Here is a 24705-nt window from a genome sequence, read left to right as displayed (position 1 = left end):
CAGGTATCTGTCTAGAAGTTTTGTCTAGTCCACATAGCTTGTGTTTTTATGTCAAATTAGTTGCATATACTTGAAGACCGATGTACAAATTAATGTCAGACATTAGTGTTTCAGACTTCATAATCTTCAGACACTTCCTGCTAATGCAAAATCCCTTATTCTACCAACTTCCTCGGTATGTAAGGGCAATATTTGCAACATATGTGCCTAACTCCTCAGAAACAAATCTCCTTCTACTCTATTAATATCCGAAGCATTCTAAACAAAGTTAGTCATTTCATACATGGATAGCTATTCATATCCCAGACATAATCACAGTAACTGAAACCTGGCTTAAACCCCACAACCAAGATAAAGATATTCTGCCCCCTGGTTATAACATAATTCGCCTTGATCGTAAAAACAAAAAGGTGGTGGGGTTGCAATACTCTACACTAGCAATCTTACAATCTCCCCCATTACACATCCTACCCCATCTTTCTCCCCAACAGAAACACTGGCAGTTAACCTTAAACTAAACAATTATACTACAATTACAATAGTAGCCACCTACATCCCACCAGGGGAAAATGTTCCACTACTGGAAAATATTCTTTCTTATCTCTCCTTAAACATCCCAAATGAACCAATCCTCCTCGGTGACATTAACATCAATTGGCTAACCCTACATAACCCAGGATCACCACATAATATTAACTTATATGGATTTACTCAGCTAATTAATACACCTACACACTCTAACAATACCCACACTACTAATACCCTCATTCATTGGATACTTGTCTCAACCCCTTACAAATATCACCATCCTGAAACTCTTCCTGATTCCCTTAGTGACCACTCACCCATAAAGGTGCTAAGGTACACAAACCATCTCCCTAAACCACACAGATATATCACGAGACACAATCTCTCCGATTTTAACCCTGATACCTTAAACACTCTCTTACTTAGAGTGTGCTGGGACTTCCTTACTCAGCTCCCCCTAGATGAAGCAGTCATTACTTTTAACATTACTCTTCTAGATATCATAAACTCTCTAGCCCCACCTCGTAAAATTAGGACAAAAGCTAAAATATCTCCTTGGCTAATTAAAAATACTAAAGCTCTCATGAAGTCAAGAGATAAGTCCTGGAAAATGGCTACATACAAAAGACCCTAATGACCTACAAAGATATAAAGAACAAAGAAATCTGGCCAAAAGACTAATCAAAAAAGACAAAAGAATTCTACTTTAACCCCCCTATAACACTAAAATCTGATCCAAAAAATTTTGGAATGCTATAAATCACATACTTCACCCTGGAAACCCTACCTCACCCAACCCTACCACAGAAAAAAAAACACCTGTAGAAACTGCCAATATCTTCAATGCATACTTTGTTGAATCTATATCCAAACTCTTTAACTCAAATAGCTCTACTAAAACTTACCCCATAAAACCAGATCCCTCCTCAACAACTACCCCTCCCAAAATCTTCTCCCTCAAGCCCATCTCCACAACATACATCTGAATCCTACACTCTAAACTAAAACCATGCTCGGTATCTGCTGATAACATCCTATCTTTCTTCAGATTGCTGCCCACTATCTAGCCTTTCCTGTCTCCATAATCATCAACCGCTCAATCTCTGAATCCAAAGTGCCATCCATCTGAAAACAGTTCTATACCCTACCTATCCACAAAGGAGGTAACTCCAGTGAAATCTCCCACTTTAGACCCATTGCCATCCTCTCTCCTCTGTCAAAAGTTCTAGAAAAATGCATACACAACGAAGTTATGGAACATCTCACCCAAGAAAACCTTCTTACTCCTACACAACATGGTTTTTGACCAAAACACAGCACTTATACTGCACTTCTATCCTTTCTAAATAGTATTTCCACAGCCGGAGATGACCAAAAACTAATCTCTTGTCTCTTTCTTGATCTCTCAAAAGCCTTTGATACTGTCTCTCACCCCCTACTACTAAATAAACTGACTAACCTTAACTTCTCCCCCACAACAGTGGCATGGTTTGAAAGCTACCTTAAAGACATCTGCCAATCTGGAAAATGGGACTCTGCTTTATCTACTCCCCTTTCAATTCATATGGGTGTCCCTCAAGTATCCATTCTAGGGCCATTACTCTTCAACATCTTCACAAACTTGCTGTATACCTCCTGCCTTTCTCCTCTATTATACAATACACCGATGACTCCACAGTCATAACAATAGCAAACTCCCACTCTGAACTCTTAACAGCTACCCAGTCTTCATTTAACTCAGTAGAAACATGGCTCTCAAACAACCAACTCATCCTTAACCCTAAAAAAAACAAAATTACCACTCTTCCTCCCTAAAACAGTCAATCACATAAAAACTTCTTTTACTATCCAGTCTCTCAACAAGACTCCAATTGCAGTTGAACCTATCTCAAAACTCCTTGGCATCACAATAGATGATCAACTAAAATTCGACCTCCATATAAATAATTGTATCAGGAAAACACACCTTAAACTAGGTTTACTTTACAGAAATAACAAATTTCTTACTCAGCAAGCTAGAATAGCCCTTACTCATGCCTACCTTACTCCCTGCTTAACATACTGCTCACAAATCCTTACTAACCTAAACTCATCTTTGCTTTCAAGACTTGAGACTACATACCACAAAGTAGCTAGATTTGCAACCCAACAACCATATAAATCACATCACTGTCTCTCTCTTAGATATCTAAACTGGCTAGAACTGCCCCACCTCCTTTTTATCTCCCAGCTCCAAACCATACACTCAGTTCTTTACCAGCCATCATTCTGTCCAGCCTTACACTCCATCATCTCCCACTATGCTCCTGCAAGGAACCTCCAAAGCTCTTCCCTTAACCTTTTAAAAATCTATAAGCCCAAATCAAAATCTGGACGTAACTTATACAGCTACCATCCCGCTATTGAATGGAATAAGCTTCCCATTGAAATTTGAACAAACATGCATCCAAAACAATTTAAACAAACTCTAAAAGAATACTTTAATAGCAAATAGATCTGCCAATGCTCTAACCCTCCTTAAAAATTTCTACTCCCACCTCTCTAATCTAGGCATTTCCTCTTCATTTTACTTGTACTATATATTTTTTAGATAAATTGTATAAGTCTTTTCTGTTATGTTAACCTTTCTATACTTACTACCTCTTGAATAATATTGCTGTGGCTGTAATGTTGCTGCTTATGCTAATGCCAATTGCATAATATATGTTCATTGATTTATTTACTACATGTTTGTTTGATTACTATATGTATTTATTGGAGCTTTTCTCCCTGGGCCTCTGCTGAAAAAGGGCTGCAGCTCAGTCAGACATTCCTGGTCAACAAATGTAAAATAAAATAAAAATAAATAAATAAAATAAATAAATCATTGTGCCTTTGTCCCACTTTTATGGATGTCCCTGTCCAGATGTCTTGCTGTCAGAGGTTGGGAGGTATGGGTGTGGATACAGACTGCATTCTACTGTGCAGAAATGTCCATTATATGCGTAGTATATTCCACATAGCACTGTGACTTCCAGTTATGTCAGTGGCAGAGCGGTACAGAGTAATGTGGTGAACCACTGACAGACAGTTGTGTATAGGTTGGTAGTTTGTTATGCCATTAGTAGGGTATTGGCCCTGAAGCCCTTATAACCCACCCAGATGAGAGTGTAGTGCATGTTAAGACATGTCAGCATGCAGACCTCCTGTCCAGCAGGGACACAGGTGGGAATCACAGGAGTGTATTCAGTGTTTCCCATGCACTTATACAGGGATCACACCACTAGAGGTATTCAGGCAACTTGGCTTGCTGTTGACCGGGAGTGTATTCTACAGATGGGGGAGTGTGTGGTACATGTATCTATCACACTAGCAAGCCATACTGATATCACAGCTCATATTGATGCTGCACCTACAGGTTCATGGAGTGGGCTTTGAGTTCCAGATGTGCAACAGTCCTATCAAGGCAGGGCCTGGATTGCTTTGTATGCCAGATGGGGTCACCTCAGCAGAGTCTGTAAGGAACAGGGTAGAAGGACAGTGCTGTTAGCCTATCTGTGTATGGTAGGTGTTTGGGGTTTGGGGTAAGGTCTTAGTGTTTGCAAGACCCTGGTGTGTGGAGTCTACATGGTCTGTGTTGTGTAGGTTTGTGGAGTTCTTATGTGTATTTGTCTCCGAGGTGTCCATTGTTTGGGTTTTGTTTTGTTGCGGACCTCCACGTATATGGATATGCGTTGTGTATTTGCAGGTGATGTTTACTGACTCCATACACTGCATGGCACCTATGTTACTGCACAATCTGTTCTGGTGTGCACATTCTCCATTTGTCTGGCCAGTGACTCCCCTTCCCCTTATGTGTGTGTCTCTTTGTCCTTCTGTAGTCCAGTCAAAGGGTTTGGCCACAGTGGCCGCTATCTATTTGTAATTCTGATGTAAGCAGGGTACATGCCATTGCATCACACCCAAGGTTGTGGACTTCATGCCACTGAGTGTACCTATTTAGCAGGTTGTCCGTCATTGCACCACTCCATTTGCTGTGGTCCTTAGATGGTTTGTGTTGCTATATGTTATTATGAGGCTACATGTGGGCTTAGCTGTCATACTGTCACAGACTGACATCTGGACAGGCCCAAATATGACAGCCAGACAAAGGCCTACACATGGGGACAGGGTATTAATAATGTTCTGCCAAACATGGACAGTTGGGAGACTGGTTTGGTAATTGCTTGTTTGCTCTTATGGGTATGACATCTGCTTCCTCACTGTCTGCCATTGCTGTTTTGACATGACACTTTATTGTTTTGCAAATAGTTGGCAGGCAAATCCAATGTTAGAACAAGCAGAACAGATATACAAGGCATACTTGTGCTCCTTCTGTGACAACCTGTGTCATTCCAGGGGTACGGCTGCTGGCCAGTGACATGTTGTCAGTGCTGTCACAGAAAGGTGGCAGCCTTTTATACACTGGCAGTACACTGACCTTCAGTTCCCTGCTGTCATACTAGGCACCATACCTCTCAACTTTTAAGAGACAGACATCTGGACAAAGCCATAAGTAATTGTGGGACAGATGCCTAAATATAGGGACCATTTTTAAGTATTTCTATAGGGTATGAAGTCTGACACTACAATCTATAATTATTTTCTGACCTTAGTCTTACGTGATTTGCCAGTGAATTGCCAGACAACCACTATTTCATGATATATAGACCACAACTGTAATGCTAACCTCTGGACAATTACAGTAGGTCTCCACAGTTGAGAGGTATGGTAGGCACTGTGTAGGTTACTCCAAGCTGTGTACTGTCCATATGTGTGGCCCCCTATCCATGACCTATCCAGCTTTCCTGCAATAACAGATATTGACATCTGGACAGTGTGTACATCTCCTACTATAGGTGTAGCTGACAAGCAGATTAGTTGGCATTGCAGCTCTTGGAACATGGCTCTGTCAATCACAGTACTGTACCTAGGTCACTACAACACAGCAGCCTGGAGTAAGTGCTGGCCACATCCTGACAGTATTAACCACACATATACATAGCTTATTGACCCCTGCATATTGTGGACATGCAGCAAGTTATGTACTTTGGGACAGGCCTGGCAATCTGTGATCTGTTGCTATTTCCCTACAAACATACATGTTACTGCAGTTCTATGGGAATATGTGTGTGGGGGAACACCTGTCAACTGTACACATTTGCACAGACTGTGCTGATATTTACTTTACATTTTGGTTCCATTTATCACAGTATTGTTCCCTGTCTTGGAGACTAGTGACATATCACTAAAGAGCACAGGTCAGATTGTAATGGCATGATTTGAGTTTCAGACTTCTTACCTTTCAGATCCTTACTGCAACTGCAACACCTGCTGTACTATTACTGTGTAAAGTCTGTAGGGGGGTATTTCATCATTGTCGCCATTTGTGGCCCTTTGCCAGACATTTCTTGATGGTTTTCTACAGCTGACTTGCTGTGGGAGGCTGAGGGGTGAGTATGTGATTCCCACACTGATATCCATGCCTGTGACCTATGACCCCCAGTTAGTTGCCCCCCCCAACACATATACTGCAGTGGAATTTGTCACCTTGGGTGCTACTGCATAGTGTGGGGAGGCTAGTATTGGGAAAATATTTCCTGGTGTCCCACATAGCTGTCAGTTGTCTGCTGCTATCCCAAAAAGCCACCCCATTCTTTTGCATGCATGCAACAACAATACCATAGCTATGTTACCAGAACATACTAATCCATTCACTTATTGTTAAGAAGACTGACTTACGTTATGCCTGCGGCAGTTGTGCAGACGGTACTTGAGGGCTGCCTATGTCAGATGCATGCAGTACACTGCCTATACATGGTAAGTTACAGGTAGTGTGATGTGTGTGTCATCTATTTTATTGTGTGTGCGAGTTGGAGAGAGGTGTCAGTCCCTGGGTCCTTACAGTGTCATTGTGTGTGCTATGTGTTGCCTATTTGCCAAGGCCAGGGCATACTGGGCACGCCTCCATCTGCCTATAGGGGCTAGCTCTGGGGGTTGCTCCTCCGAGTCCCTCTTTGCCTTTGGGGACCTTGGCAAATGGTGGGGGGCTGTGTGGCTGGAAAGTACTGCACGGCTCCACCAGATATGTCAAGCTAGCAGAACCATGACTTGAGCATCCCAAACACACATTCTATAATGATCCTAGTTTGTGTGTGTGCCTCATTACGGTGTTCTTGATTGGGTGCATGTGCGTTTCTGATAGGTGTCATCATTCACGGCTCCAGTGCATAGCCAGCATCCCCCATCAGATGGCCATACGGGCTGTCCCCACCGGTAAATGCCTGGTACAGCTGTGACAAATGCCAGATGTCAGGGTCGTGATATCCTCCAGGGCTGCCAGCACACACATTCATGATAATGCCCTGGGCATTGCACACAACCTGGTAGTTGATGGAGCTGAAGCCCTTGTGGCTTATGTAGACCCTACCATGTTCACTGGGTGGTGCTTTGATGTGGATGTGCATGCAGTCTATTACTCCCAGTATCACCGGGTAGTCTACTACATGGTGGAAGAGACACATATTGCTGGTCCTCTCCTCACGGGAGTTGGGGAAGAAAATATGCTCACCAACATGTGGTAGCATGGCATCGAGGAACTGGTGGAGAACCCTGGATGCAGATGCCTGTGTGACCACCATGATGTCCCCAGTAGGTCTTTGTAAAGTACCTGCAGCTAGTATTCATAAGGCTACACATACTTTGGTATCTACTGGGATGGGTTCCCCCCTGTCAGCTCTGGGTCTGAGTTGAGGCCAGCACAGCTCGATGATTTGATGAAGTATGCCTCTGTCCACCCTGTAGCGCTCTACTATCTCCAGATCATGTAGCCCCTGATAGGTTACCCTGGGTCTGAACCCTCTTCTCCTCCTCCTCAGTCTGGGGCGGTGGTCAGCATTATCCTCCTCACCACCCTCAGCCTCTAGCACATACTGATGGATCAAAGCAATGGCAGCCCCTAACATTTTTTCTGTTAAAATTCCCCCGCATGTGTATACCAATGGTGCAGTGTTTGTGGGAGAAAACAGACTGAAAGGTGTTTGCACAGTTTATACTGTTGTGCTGCAGATGCTGTCTGTATGATTGGCTGGCTATAATGCATTTCCACATGCTTGCTATTTTATTTGAACTTGATTGCTTTTATTCTGCTATTTCCCTTTTTTTTTCCCTTCCCATTTCCATCCCTTTTAAGCCCGGTGCCCAAATGTAAACAGTGCTGCTATTATCTGATTTTTTTTTGTTTTATTTTGTGTTAGACCTGGTGTGAGCCGCACAAACCTGTTTAGCTAAAGTAAACATTTTGCAGTAGAAATGGCCCTACCCTGGACATGAACACACACTTCATTTCATGGGATAAATCAATACAGCCCTGGACACACCTCCTTGCTTAGCTGTGCTTAGCTGAGCTCAACTGGGAGCCGTGGGACTCCAATGTGTTTACACCAAGCATGACACCCCCCTTTTCATGTCAGCTTTTCCTCCTGCTTACACTTCAGAATTATAGCTCCTACATGGTTAGGTGCAGCTAAAGAATGGTCTCCCATTTAGTGATTCAGTAAAATTTGCCCATTTGCATACCCCACTGCATTAGTCCCTGGTTACACCTCTAAACCACATCCTTCCTCCTTAGCAACCTGTGTTACCTGTTATTGTTTTGATTCTGTATGCCATAGACTATAATGGCAAAATGCAGATTTCACTTAAAATTGTCTTTTCTCATTTTTCTTTCATTTTCGGCACAATCTCGTTTCCACGCCGCTACCCTATGCTAACTTTTATTTTTACAATTTTTCAAAACTGTCCCATGCCAATGGCCATATTTTTGGCCATTGGCATGCCTAAGGATTATAATATGTGCTTTACTTTGAGCTGTCATATCTCCATTTTGATGTTTGCAGAAATGTATTTGGCTAGTATCCGAATACATTTCTGCAGCAGACATTATTCTGTCGTGGATGCCTTCCTGCTTACTGAATTGCTAATTTACCTCATTTGCATGGTTTTCACCAGCAAATGAGGTAATTAGCATTATTCAGTGGTGTCCATGCAAGAATAGTGCAGCCCGGCACGTGCACGCCCATAGCCTGGTTTACTGATTCGCACCGGCTCAGAACTCCATGTTCGGGCTGAGCCACTATTCGTACAAGGGATTTTCTTTTACTGAATCCCGGGGATAGTATTATACTAGATAAGCGATGACAGGACATTTATTAGGTCTGACAGTATGACTTATACTATTTTAGTTGATTAAATGCCAGGGAACTTTAAAGCTGTAACGAGTTTAGTTTCTTAATTACTTCATTATGATGAGTTTGTGCTGGTTATTAGTGGCAAATCTGGCAGTTTTATTGTACGCTATGTCTAGCTTTAGAACATTTTTAGGTACGTTTTTAAGAATATTTGAATTATAAATAAGTGTTGATGGCAGTAATATTTGGGTGGTAGAAACAGGTGATAAATTAATAAAGGTTTAACTTTGTAGGACAGGCCCAGTATCCTGTTTGTTTTGGAAACTAAAAAATTGATGTGGAGGATGAATTTAAAATGGTGGTTTATAATAATATTCAAATACTTAAGTGGATTACCAGTTTCATGGAAGTGTTGTTAAGTCATTTAATAAGAATGGTTCAGGTGGAATAATAGTTGGAGTTGGAAGTGAAGAGCATCCGTTTTGTTTTCTTTATATTGGGAAAGAGCTCAGAGTCTTAGAGCCACTTTTCTAATGAAATAAAGGATTGCTGCTTAAGGGATTGTAATTTATTGAGGGATCCTGCAGATGATATGAAAGTGGAATCACCATTAGGCACATATGTACATAGTAACATACTAAGCAAGTGATCACTGGGATCATAAGATTCTTAGTCTTATAGGGTCTATATTAGATAAGCGACCATTCCGATGTTCGAATTATAGATGTCGACATCATATGATCGAACGTTGGACAGGTCGAAGGTGAAAGTCAACGGCTTTTCATGCACAGAATGGGACATTTTGCCTTTCTGCACTAAAGTGCGTTCTCGGAGTTGGTATATTTAAGTAGGGGGGGTGTGGGGGGTGCAGCCTCCAACATGGGTGGTGCAAGGGGGCTTGCCCTCTGCTCAGAGCGGTATGGTAAGTTTTTTTTTTATTTTATTATATAGTTGATGTTTTGAACTTCGCTCATATGAGTTCCCTCATGTGAGGTTCGAAGTTTTGAAACTTCGACTATATAATATAGACCTGTCTTATAGACCTTTAAGCTCCCAAATTGAGAAGGGTTGAACATAATAACCCTGGTGTAAATTTGTGTAAACCTATCCAGCCATCAAGATTAGCATTAAAGGTAGTTAAAGTAGTACTTTGACCTATAATTGTAACTTATTCCATAGGCTAAGAATACATTGAGTTGGGAACCTATGTCTTATTTATTTATTGGTGTCAATTTGAGCCCTTAGTGCAGGTATGTTGTAGAGTCATTGGTTTTGCAAAGAAAGAGAAGTTCAATTAGGACTGTATCTTTCATGATTGAAAAAGTGAGACGTAGGTAACATCACAGCAACCTGTATGATACCGAACATAAACAGAGTACTAATATATCAGGGCAGTTGAGGGATTTAATTAAATTTTCTTGGTTAGAAATCTTTGGGGCCTTTCCAGTTGAGTTATATGCTTAGATTTGTACATACAAAAAGGGTGCATTGAATTCAATGATGGGCCTAATAAGGGAAGACTACAGTTGAAGGATAACTTTATTGGATGTTGAAGATACTCTCCTGGAATTCTGTTGTATGCTGCTTTGTGCATGGTGTTGACAAATATGTTAAATAGCAGATGCCCTAGTATGGATCCTTGTGGGACACCTACTGTGATAGATAAGTAGGTAAAGAAACCAAACATAAAATAAATCTTAGAAACAGACATTGGGCAAAATGGAGGAAAACAAAAAACCATATAGACCAACAAACATTTAGACAACTAAGAAATGAAACTAAGAAAGCTATAATATCTGACAAAAGAAACTACTACCTGCAATCCCAACAAGCTAATCAAAACAAGCCACAGAAATATTGGTCTAGTATTAACCAACTACTCCATCCAGGGCAATCCACTACTCCAAACCCTCAAAACACTGAACACAAAAAAACAATGAATATAGCTAATGCTCTTAATACCTTTTTTTCTGATGCTATACAAACACTAGCTAATCAACTATCACCTAACAACTTCACTCTACCTTCTAATGAATCAACCTCACCCCCCACATTTCATTTTCAACCCGTCCCAACATCATATATCCTAACCCTTCTACAGAAACTGAAACCATGCTCACCCTCAGCAGACCAACTACCTGCTGAATTCCTTCAACAATCCGCCAAAGCTATTACCTATCCCATTTCTATCCTGATCAATAGAACTATTACCGAAAGTTATATCCCCGGTTTATGGAAAATTTCCCATATTATCCCCCTCCACAAAGGAGGACAATCCACTGAACTTTCCAATTACTGCCCCATTGCCCTCCTCTCACCTCTGGCAAAGATCATGGAAAAATGCATTCACAGACAATTACTTGACCATCTAACACAAAATAACTTACTAGCCAACTGTCAGCATGGTTTCAGACCATCACACAGCACTACTACTGCCCTTCTTGCCTTCAGAGATTGTATCAACAAAAACCGTAATCTAAACAAACTCTCTTCAGCACTATTTATTGACCTGTCTAAAGCTTTTGACATGGTAAATCACCAAATTCTCATCAAAATACTGAAATCCCTGTCACTAGATACATCCTCTATAAAGTGGTTCCAGTCCTACTTTGATAAAAGACAACACGCCGTTCTATGGCGCAAGTCTCTCTCTACTCACCTGCCCGTCAACCTGGGTGTCCCTCAAGGGACCATCCTTAGACCTCTACTTTTTTCCATATTCATTAATGACCTTCACCTTGCCATCCCCCAAGCTACATGCATATAATATGCGGATGACTCTACACTGATATGCTCAGCCCCCTCCTCTTCTGAACTTCTCTCTCTTACCCAGCAAGTATTTAATACAGTTGAGCAATGGTTCACACATATATGCCTTCTCCTAACCCAAAAGACTAAACTCCTCCTTTTCTCTCCTACCAAGAAGTCCCCCCCCTGGATTTCTCAGTTAACTCTACCAATAAAACTATTATATCCCCTGAACCAACCACCAAACTATTAGGTGTCACCATTGACAACAATCTGAACTTTGATATCCATATTAACAACAATATAAAAACTGTCAACAAAAAGCTAGGCTCTCTCTATAGGATAAAATCCTTCCTCCTACCTTCAGCTAGAACTACAATAGCACACACTCATCTAATCTCTTCTCTTCTTTATGCCTCACCTATTTTTACTAACATATCTAACAATAATCTTAGCAAATTGGAAATGTCCTACAATAACGTTGCCAGATTTGCAACAGGCAACCCATTTAGAACCCATCACTGCATTAATTTAAAGCAGCTGGGATGGCTTGAACTACAAAATCTGATTAAATTCCATCAACTAACTATAGCCCACAACACTCTTTACAAACCTTCCAAAACTCCTATTCTTTCCACACACATCACTCCCTATAAAAACCTGGAATCCTTAAGGTCTTCTCAGAAACTTCTAGTACATACCACTAAACCAAACAACAAGGCTGGAGACTCCCTTTTTTCTAATATTGTGGGAAAAGCCTGGAATCTCCTCCCAAATGAACTCTCCACACTTCCCTCACTATCCTGTTTCAAAAACAAATTGAAAGTATTCCTCAAAACACATTGGTTATGCCCCTGTTCTAAACCTGACTAGTCTATGAGTCTCTTAATACTTTGCTCTTCCTACCCTGTCTACTCATTAACTGCAACTCCTTCCAATTAACTATTATACTATCTATCTCTAGAATATCTTGATTGTACTAGCATCCTATGTTATGCCTATATTCTAATCTAAACTATAAATTTTACTGTGACAACCTGTAATAAGTAATGTAAATAGGATTTATTTGTTTGTCTCATGTTTCCTTAGTTGTTATTGTATTAATTTCATTGTCCTACCTAGGAGCTCATCTCCCCGGGCCTCTACTGAAAATGGACATGTATCCAGTTAGACTAGCCCGGTCAACAAATGTAAAATAGAAAATAAAATAAAATAAATAAAAAATAGGAATGCTTCCAATGCATGCATTATTTTGATAAGATAGCCATCCTTTGAACCACCTTAAAGCTTGTGGCCTGATATGGCATTTAACTAATCTGTCAATTAAAAGGAAGTATGATAAAGTGTCAAAATCTTTCCTGTTTGAAGTAATTAGTAAGTATTTCACATGTTGTCTATTTGTCCCAAGTACAGAGATGCAGTATGTAGTTTTTTTAGTTTTCTTGTAACTGATTTCATTAGGAAAAGTGAGCAAATGCTGTTTGGTACTGTGGGGAGAAAACCACATTGTCCATGAGACATGAGTCACTTGTCAAGAAACAAATGACAACAACAACAAAAAGCATTATTTGTTTGTGGACAGATACTTCTAGGATTTTGGAGATTGGGGATAGTATGGAAATTGGATAATAATTGAAAAGAAAAGAAACACAACCTTCCAGACTTTTGGAACACGGTTTTCTGTAATGGATCTGTTTGTTTGAATAGGGATATGGTATGTACATCAATTGCATTGCAAAGATACTGACTGGGCAGGTTATCATGAGCAAGAGCATATTTTTTTTAGTTGAGACTAGTATTTTGACTTACTTTTGATGAATACAGGATGGAAATGAATAATTTCGTAGTTTGGTGTAAGTGGATTTCTAGTTGAGGGTTATGTTAATTACTTACAGTAGATGCATTGTTTATAAAGCATAAAATCATTTTACAAGCAGTATTGAAGTTAGCATCTAATAGGTCAAGTTGGTTGTTCTTGCAATCCTGGAGTATGTAACTTGTTGAGAGCATGACAGAACTGCTTAGGGTTTTATTTGTGAATATGTTGCATTTTATGGTAGTAATATCTTTTGCTAAGACGGATCATGTGTTTTCCTTTATTTCTTCCAGTTTGATGAAGTTGTTTTGCAGCAGCAAAGGCTACATTTTTACAAGATATCAAAGCAAAGTCTCAAAGATTCATCATCTCTTTAATTCTTGAATTTAATCAAGGGGCAAACCTATGTTTTAGTTTTTTTTTTTTTGTTTTCTTTTGTAGGGGAGCTATAGAACTAAGCATAACGGAGATATCATTAAAATATTTTACATCATCTTCCATGGGGAAGTAATTTAGAGATCTCCAGTTAGAACTGGAAAGATTATTGAACTATATGTTCTTTAAAGTTTTATTGGATAACTGCCATCTGAAGATAGCATTGCTCTGGTTTATTCCAGATAACATATGTTGAATGGTGATCACTTAGGGTATTTGGTAGAATACCTCAATTTGTAATGCAAATAAGAGAAGTTGTTAGGATCCAATCCATAATGCTTTGCTTACTGAAAAATATATGTATACATGTACTTTGTACCTTTATTTATCTGCTACCATGAAGTTGAATAGGAATGCAAGCAGCACTGGGAGTAGGGCTATTGCCTTTGCCAGAAGAGTTAACGTTAGTTAAATTTCCTTAATATTATAGAATCTCCATGAATGGAAGAATAAGCCAGGAGAGAATGCTTTCAAGTGTGTGTGTTTTATTTTATAACGTTGTGTCTGGAGGTATATATATATATATATATATATATATATATATATATATATATATATATTTTTTTTTTTTTTGTTGAAACTGCTGTTGGCCAACATCTATCTGCTTAGTCAACAAAATATGTCAGCTAAACAAATGGTTGAAGCATGTGCAAGATTGCACAGTTTTCAGAGTTGGGTATTATGCCCTTTCCCCGGTATTGCTAAATTTTGGTGTTAGTGGGGCTAGCCTCACTGCAAAAAACAGCTTTTTTGTTGTTTTAGGTTATTGCTCAGCACATGTATAGTAACACCTCAATGTCTGCATTGAATAGATTTTGTGGTTGATGTTTTGGATGTCAGCATTTTGGTGTTTTGAACTAATTTGGTACACGCGCACATATGTGTATGAGTGTATGTATATATGTGTGTATTGGGCTATTAGTATTTCTGCTCTGTTGAATGAAAGAGTGGAAAGCGAACATCTTATTAGTGCTACATTGCTGGAGTAGAAGATAACAGTACCACCTGCTCTTTTATAAATTCTGCCTGATACAATAATAATAACACTGGAAGGATTTCTTCATCTGCAATATTTGCTTTCAGCCGGGTTTCAATAATGCTGAGTATGTCTGGTTTGTTAAAACCCATCCAGCTGTGTTGTTTAGTAATTTTGCTATATATGCTTCTCACATTGACGTGGTAACATTTAAATTTTATTTCTATTTATTTATTTGACATTTGATTGCCAGAAAATTCCATCTGGGTATAAATTACATTTTCAGTGGAGGCCCATGGAGAAAAGCTGCAAAATACAGAGTACAAATTGTATATGTATGATCTTAAAAACATAGAAGTAGTAAAATAAGTTACAATAAAATTATACAAATGAGATGAATAGAAGAAAAAAACATGATTACATCAGACACAGACAAAAATATCCATATGTATATATGATTATCTAATTATATTTGAATATTATGTAGAAAAAGGAAGTAATAAGGTATAGGATGTGCAGAAACAGAAACATGATAGTCACAAAAATACTATAGGCTAAAAAATGTCAAAGGAAGGAGCTTGTATGACATTTTCTGTTATGTTAATAATAGCATATATAAAATGGGAGTTCAATTTATTAGCATTTTCTAGAGGAGAGCTATATAGCCAGGGTTTTAGGACAGCAGGAGTTTCAGGGTGTAAGACTTTGTTAACAAATGACAAAAGTTTCTTAGAGGTTTTATGGTTTATTTGTGGATCTAAGTAGTACTGTTTTTATCCACAGTGACTTGAGTTTTAGCAAGGTTACTGAGATGCTTGTAAGTTTGAAGATGCTCAGGAGATTTTTTTTGTTAGTATTATCAAGCTTTATCTCTCTTGTGCATTAGTATGTGACTTGTGTGGGATAGCTTGACAGTTTAGGTGGATTATCATGTTTACTTCTGATGAGGGCAAAGCTATATAGGGTATTGATAAACAGTGAACTGAAATGTAGTACAACATCATGCAGAGATAAGGTGTGGAGCCTGGACCAGTTAAGAAATTGTTAAAAATATTAGGTTTAAATTTGGAAAGTTTACAGCATTTCTTAAAAACTTGATATTTTGAGTTGTGGTTTATTAATCTTGGGACATAGATGGGATAGTGGTCATTGAGTCGGTCTGGGAGAGTTCTAGGAAAGCTGTATTGTTTAGGATTTGAAACTAGGTTACAGGCTAGAATGGAGTCAGAATTTGAGGTTTTGTTGGAGTGAGTATGGGAAGTTATACATTAACTAAACCCATATAGGCTGATGCTATTTGAGGGATGGTCTGTTGAGAGGTGTTGCCAGTCAATGTTGAAATCACCAAGGATTGCAATTGCATACTATATGGAATCTGATATTCTGGTGACAATGTATCCCAGTATAGAGATATATTTATGTGAATGGACATAGAGGGCAATAATACATAGATTTTTATGTTTAGTTTCAGGTTAGAAATTAGTATCTCTTCCAAACAAAATAGAGGTGGGACAAAGCATGAGGGAGAGAGCAAGGTGATTTGAAAATTGTATGGTTACGTGACCATTTTTTTTTTGTTTAGTCTATCAGCATGTATAAAATTATAGCTTGGGGAAGAATATCAGAGTCTTTGATGTGTGTCTTAATCCAGGCTTCAGTGTGGATGACAATGTCAGGAGAGTAATGAGAGATCCATGAGTGGAATTCTGTTACTTTATTAACTATACTTCAGATGCTGATGGAGGAGATTTGTAAGTTTCTTGGGAAAATAGATTTAAGACAGGTAAACAGCAATAGTAGACATGAGGGGTATGGCCTGAGATTAGGATGTAGATCACTATGTAGGGAAATAATTTGGAAATGTATTCAAAATAAAGGGCATAATAGCACGTGTTTACTGGACTTATATTTAAGTTTGAAAGAGAAGGGAGTGAAGCAAACATATTTGTATTTGTAAAGGAGGAAGAGTAATAAGTTAAATACATTGGCTACAATTTGGTCTGAGTTGGGTTAGCCAATAATATGTGTAGAATAAGCAGGATTCATGGATTTTAGAGTTGGTGAGATAGGTGTTACATAACATGTGAGGTATGATAGTAAAAGGAGTAAGGATGTACTTAGATATATGAGCAATATGTTTTGTGCAAGCTATGAAAATGATTCATAATAGTTTATAGAAGATGAAAAGTAAATCATAAATTGAGAAAGGTGATGATTTCAAGATACGTTTTGAAGTATAAGAATTGAAGTTTGGGAAGTGATGTGGAAGGAAAAGGATGATTAAAGAATTGGTTTGGGTATACAGGCAGAAAGGGGGAGGGCTCTGTGTAGTAATAGGAGGGTGGTAAGCAGGAATAAATGTAGTTGTAGAATGGGTTGGAGGAATTGGGGGTAGGGTAGGGGAGCAGAGTGACCCTGAGTTGGGCAAGGGCGACCAGAGTAGGACAGACCTTGCCAGCCATGTTTATGACTATCAGATGCAATCATTTTCATAAACAAACTGCTGGGGAAGAGTTACACTTTAATTACAGAGAAAAAGTAACAGAACTGTCAATAAATGGCTTAAGTACACTTTGTCAGGGTTCTGTATGGGAAGGAAGACAATTAGATGTTTAACTGAAAGGAACATTAGCAGTCCAATAACCAAATATTTTATGAGGAACAGACCTAACATATAAAGCAAAATTTTTTACGTTACTTGAAAATCTGGAAATTTGAAGAACCATGTCAAGGTGAGTGCAAACAAAATAGATTGTGTTTCACTGTTTTCCTGACAGTGCTCCCAAAGTGCTTTACAGCTTTGAAATATGGTAAAACACTTAATCTTTTTTTTCTAATCTTTTTTTTTCTATAACTAGTAGTACAATAAGCAAAAAAAAGCTCCATGCTCTATAAGTTTCACTCTGAAGGTGAATTTCTTGGCATCCATGAATTGAACACTTAATAATCAGTTTATGCTTAGTGACCTGATCATAATCCTATATATTTTAAAGTAAATGCTTATTACTATTCAAAAGTGAGCACACTGATTGGACAGCCCAATCAGTGTGTCCATTGTAAATTGAGCATATACCATTAGAAAAAAATTGTGGCCACTGAAGTAAAATTGAGCAGGTAGGCTTTCTATTGACATATGCTGGGGAACAGTGCAAAATATGACAAAAATCAGGTACATTCTACACAAACTACAGAAACAGAAACATACTATTGTCATATGCTGGGGGAGAAAGAAAAATATGAGAAAAATCAAGTTCTTTCTGCAAAATTATATAAATAGAAACATACCTGATTTTCCTTTTATTTCTGTGCTTCCCCTCATAAAATATCTGATTTTTTTAAAACAGCAGTGGAGATTCTCTTTGCTCTGTCATTTCTCCTTTATTGCACTGATGTACTCTGCAAGTGTGGGAATGTAAGTCTCATACACATGCACTGTACATCAGCATACAGAAGACAGTCCCCGGGATTCAATAAACTAATTTTGCCATGCAGGAACAGTGTAGCCGCTCCTGCATGGAATATGGCCACCAAGCGATCAAGTAAACTACTTATTTGATGGGCACAAGCCTGTCTACACTATTCCTGCATGGACATCACTGCATAATGCTAATTACCTCATTTGCTGGTGAAAATGAGGTGAATTAGCGATTCAGCAAGCAAACAGGCATCCATGCAAGAATAGGTGCTAGTTGCAGAAATGTATTCGGCTACTAGACAAATACATTTTTGCAAAAATGAAAATGGAGGCATGGCAGCTAAAAAAAACATGTATTATAATCTCTAGGCATGCCAATGGCAAAATATATAACCATTAGCATGGAAAAGTGTTTAATTTTCATACAATTAAAAGTTTTCTTTGGCCGATCTCGGCTGTTTAAGCATAGGGCAGCAGAGCGCAAACAGGATTGTGCCAAAAATAAAATAAAAAAATATATGAAAACTCAATTTTAAGGGAAATCTGCATTTTTCCATTACAGTCTATGGCATGCAGAATCAAAACAATACCAGGGAACAGTGGTTGTTAAGGGGAAAGGCTCTGGGCTAGTGTAGTAAATATGGGCGAAGGCAGTGAGGTATGCAAATGAGGGGAAATTTACTGAATCACAAAAAAAGTGCCAAACTGCACTTAACCGTGTAGTTGCTATAACATGATCGTGTAAGCAGAAGGAACAACAGACATGAAAAGGGGATGTGTCATGCATGGTGTAAGCACATGACCCTATGGCCCCCAGATAAGCTTTGCTAAGCACAGCTAAGCAAGGAGGTGTAGCTGAGGCTGTTTTGACTTATTCCATGAAATGAAGAGCATATTCACATCCAGGGAGGGGCATTTCTTCTTGTTTACATTACCTAAACAGGTTTGTGTGGCATGCATCATGTCTAAAACAACAACAACAAAAAAAAAAACAGAAATAGCAGGACTGTTTACATTCGGGCACTGGGTTTGCACGGCATGCCTCGGGGCTTAAAAAGGGAGGAAATGGGAAGGGAAAAAGGTTAAAAAAAGGGAAATAGCAGAATAAAAGCAATCAAGTACAAATTACATAGCTAGCAAGTGGAATGCATCATAGTCAGCTAATCATACAGGCAGCATCTGCAGCACAACAGTATAATCTATGCAAACACCTTACAGTCTTTTTTCCCATAAACTATGCACCATTGGTGTACACATGCAGGGGAATTTTAACTGGAAAAATGTTAGGGGCTGCCATTGCTTTGATCCATCAGTATCTGCTAGAGGCTGAGGGTGGTGAGGAGGATAATGCTGACAACTGCCCCAGACTGAGGAGGAGGAGAAGAATGTTCAAACCCAGGGTAACTTACCATGGGCTACATGATCTAGAGATAGTAATGTGCTACAGGGTGGACAGAGACATACTTAAGCAAATCAATGAGTTTTGCGGGCCTCAACGCAGACCTAGAGCCAACAGAGGAGAACCCATCTCAGTGGATACCAATGTATGTGTAGCCTTAAGTATTCTAGCTACAGGTACTTTCCAAAGACCTAATGGGGGCATCATGGGGGTCTCACAGATATTTGCATCAAGGGTACTCAACCAGTTCCTGGATGCCATGCTACCACATGCTGGTGAGCACATTTACTTCCCCAACACCCATGAGGAGAGCCCAGCAATATATGTCTCTTCCACCGTGTAGCAGAATACCCGGAAGTACTGGGTGCAATAGACTGCACGCACATCCATATCAAAGAGCCACCCAGTGAACAGGGTAGTTCTACATAAACTGCAAGGGATTCCCCTCCATCAACTGCCAGGTCATATGCAATGCATTATCATGAATGTGTGTGCTGGCAGCCCCGGAAGCTATCACAACTCCCACATCTGGCATTTGTCACAGCTGTACCAGGCATTTGCCAGTGGGGACATCCCATATGGTCGTCTGGTGGGGGATGTTGGCTATGCACTGGAGCCATGGATGAAGACACCCATCAGAAACACACCCATACCCACACAAGAACACCATAATGAGGCACACACACAAACCAGGATCATTATAGAGCATGTGTTTGGGATGCTCAAGTCATGGTTCCACTGCCTTGACATATCTGGTGGAACCTTACAGTACTCTCCAGCCACATGTGCACACATGTTCATAGTATGTGCCATGCTACAAAATATGATCCTGTAGAAACAGCTGCAGCAGGTACAGCACGGGGAAGTGCCACACAGCTCACCACCATTGCCAAGGTCCCCACAGGCACAGAGGGACTCAGAGGAGGAGGCCCCTGGGCCTGCTACTGTAGGCAGACAGAGGCGTGCCCAGTATGCTCAGGCCTTGGCAAAGAGGCAATGCATAGCAAACACACTGACACTGTAAGGACTCCAGGGACTGACACCTCTCTCTGACTCACACACACATTAAAATGGATGACACACACATCACATTACCTGTAACTTAACATGTACTTGTGTGCATCCAATATAGGTAGCCCTCAATCAGCATCCTCACAACTGCTTCAGGCGCAAGTTAAGTCAGTCTTAACAATAAATAATTGGATTAGTATGTTTTGCTAGCATATCTATGGTAATGCTGCATGCATGCAAGGGAATGGGGTGGCCTATTGGGATAGCAGCACACACCTGACAGCTATGTGGGACACCATGAAATGTCTGGCCACAACTGGCCTCCACACACTATGCAGTAGTACCCAAGGTGGCAAATCCCACTGCAGTATATGTCTGGGGACAACTAACTGGGGGTCATAGGTCACAGGCATGGATGTCAGTGTGGGGGTCCCATACCCATCCCTCACACATATGCAGCAAGTCAACTGTAGAAACCCAGGGAGAAATGTCTGGTAAAGGCACACAAATGGGGGCAATGTTGAATTACCCCCCTACAGACTCACACAGTGATAGCACACCAGGACTCGCAGTTGCAGTAAGGCTATGAAGGGTAAAAAGCCTGAAACTTAAACATATGCCATTGCAATCTGACCTGTGCTCTTTACTGATATACCTCTAGTCCCCAAGACAGGGCACAATAATATGGTAAATGGAACCAAAATATAAAGCAAATATCAGCACAGTCTGTGCAAATGTGTACAGTTGACAGGTGTGCCCCCCATATACCCACAGAAATGCAGTAACATGTATGCTTGCAGGGGAAATAGCAGCATAGCACATATTGGCAGGGCTGTACCAATACATATGAAAACATGTTGCCTGTCCGCAATATGCAGGGGTCAATGAGTTATGTGTATGTGTGGTTAATACTATCAGGATCTGTGCAGCACATTCTCCTGGAAGTCGCCTTGTAGTGTTGTGGGTGCAGTGCTGTCTTTGACAGAGCCATGTGCAGATAACTGCAGTGCCAACTGTTAATCATGTCAGTGACACCAACTGCTCTGCCACTGACATACCTGGAAGTCACAGTGCTATGTGGAACATACTACACATACAATGGATATCTTGAAGGATGTATAGCTGAGGTGCCAAGGCTTTTGTGAATATAAGTGCTTTTTGGTACTGTTGCCAGTGGTTATTCTCAATAATCCTTTTTTCTTATGTTTGCTTTTATATTTAATGGACATACCTTCACAGCAGAATGCACTCTGTACCCAAAACCAATAACTCCTAACCTCTGACTGCAAGATGTCTGGACAAGGGAAAAATAAAAGTGGAACAAAGGCACAATGATAGGCATGTGTTATAAATATCACCCTTACATACTGAGAAAGTTGGTAGGGTGAGGCGTTTGCAGTAGCAGGAATTGTCTGAAGCGTATGTAGTCTAAAACAGTAATGTCTGTCATTATTTTGTAACATCACTCTTAAAGTATATGTAACTAAATTGCCATAAAAACACAAGTTTGCATAGAGAGGATGAAACATCTAGCAAAACACCTGGACAACCTGCCAAAAAATGTACAGGTGAGAGGTATGGCCACACAAGGATATGATATCTCAGGTTAGAAAGATACTACACAAGCAAGAGATCTCCAGCCAGTATATCACCAGGTTGCTGGATTGTTTACACAGTGCATCATCACGCCACTGGCTGTAGCCACACCTCACAAATGGCCTTGTTAGGCAAGGATGTACATAGCTGCCCTCATAATATTGGTCTATGCATCATACAACTAATATTCCTCTGGTAAATCACTGTGATGATCTGAGGATGTCTGGCACTAGATAATGACACAATACATTGCAGTGTCAGACTACAGATATGTCAGAAAATGTCTACTAAACAATCCCAGAAGCCTGAGGAATGTCCTGTGTACTCCAGAGAGATATGGCTGTAGCACATAAAACCCTGGACTGGAGTACACTTATCTCTGGAATAGAGTCCCACTCTAACTATAGAAGGTCACACTGGGCATTCTCCTACACTTAGAGAATCACAGGACATGTTGGAACTCACATCGGAATATATGACTGTATTGTGTTTATATGTCTGTGCATACAGGCATCTATGTACACCTTAACTCTTCCCACACACATCAGACAGGATTACCCTCAGCTAGCTGTTGGTGGCCCATATGTGATATATCTGCATCTGTTGCATGAGATACATACACACATAAATATATATGGTCAACAGATAGCAACATTTGTCAAACATACACACACATAGATGTGGGGAAGTGAGAGACAGACAGTGATAGAGGGGACACAGACAGAGTGAGTCACACACACGGATACCCTGAATTGGATACAGTGATGTCCTGCTGTGGACAGTGGCATACCAGTTGTGAACAGTTGCATGTGCCAGCATAAAAGGTGAGCCCAATTGTGTAATAGTACTGAGGTTGGGTTTATAATATCACATTGCCTGCCTGTGTGTGTGTGTGTGTGTGTGTGTGTGTGTGTGTGTGTGTGTGTGTGTGTGTGTGTGTCCATAGGTCTAAGTATTTGGAGGCTATTCACACTCAGTACACTTCACATTGCCCTACTTCACAAGATCTGCTGCTGTCATTTACCTTAGAAGTACCATTGGACACCTATCACCTCTATAATCTATAGAGCAGATGTGATAACTGTGTAACAATATAGTACAAATAACTAAATAGAAAGGGGTTTGAAGTTCAATACTGGCATGTGTGTGTGAGTATGTGTGAGGCAGTTGTGTGTGCGGGAGTGAGGGACTGTGTGTTTGTTTGTAGGTGAAACAGTTTTAGATCATTCCCTCCCCCACTTCACAGTGCCCCACTTTATCAGTCGTGCTGATGTCATTCCCCTTATCAGCACCTTTGGCCAGTTGTCTGCCTAGTAAGCTCCATAGCACATGAAATAACTGTGTGACACTATAGTACAAATCACTAGATAGGCAGGGGTTCTACTTTTAGATCTGGAAAATCTGTGTGTGTGTGTGTGTGTGTGTGTGTGTGTGTGTGTGTGTGTGTGTGTGTGTGTGTGTGTGTGTGTGTGTGTGTGTGTGTGTGTGTGTGTGTGTGTGTGTGTGTGTGTGTGTGTGTGTGTGTGTGTGTGTGTATTTACCCTGTACACTTCCCCTCACCCTAATTTACGAGGCCAGCTGATGTAAGTCACCTTAGAAGTACCTTTGGAAAGATTAATTCATATAACCTCTGTGGCATGTCTGATAACTGAGTAACACTATAGTAGAAATAACTAGAGAGGTAGGGTTTCTAATCCCAATACTGGCAACTGTGTGCGTGGGTTATACCATTTTGAGTTGTGCACCACCCTATACACTTTCCATCACCCTACTTTACAAGGCATGCTGATGTCATTCACCTTAGAAATACCTCAGGAAAAATGAATTCATATAAGCTCCGTGGCACATCTGATAACTGTGTAACACTATAGTAGCTCTAACTAGCTAGATAGGGGTTCCAATCTCAATAATGGCAATTGTGTGTTTGATTAAGAATCATATCTTGTGTGTGTTACGCCATGTTGATGTGTGTGTACCATCCACGCCTGTTTACCACCTCCCGATGGTATTACTTTATATAGGGTGTTAATGGCATCTGCCTCACATGCAGCATGTTAAACCATTGTACAGACCATTCCAGTCATCTGTACAGATGTCTAAGGAATATCTGGATGTTTGCAACCCATATGTTGTCTGTGTCCCCTAACAATGGCCATATATGTGATATTATTGCCAAATAGGTCACAGTTAGTGTACAGACACACATGCCAGCATCAGATATCATACCCGGCTGAAACAATATGATGATATAACGTCTGTTACCCTATCACTTGTCTAGGCTTGTAGGAGCAATAGATGACTCCAGTTGCCATTTCTGGTGGGCTATCTCACCATCCATGAAGGCATTCACAACATTACATTTTGTAAGAGGTAGTGGGTTATGTCCCCATGCATATAATCTATGTTGGGCATATCATGTGTATGTAGCACTATAGTACATTAAAGTGGATATGTAGGTTTACAAATCTGTCCATTGCCAACTATGCTTATGTTACTGTATGCACATCCCCTGTGTCAGTCTTTACTGTGTGTATGCAAAGGATACAATTTTGTCTCCCTGTTCCACCCTGTGAA

Source organism: Protopterus annectens, chromosome 1.part1, assembly GCF_019279795.1.
Source record: "Protopterus annectens isolate FY-2018-M chromosome 1.part1, PAN1.0, whole genome shotgun sequence".
NCBI classification, from domain to species: domain Eukaryota; kingdom Metazoa; phylum Chordata; order Ceratodontiformes; family Protopteridae; genus Protopterus; species Protopterus annectens.
This window is presented reverse-complemented; position numbering follows the sequence as displayed.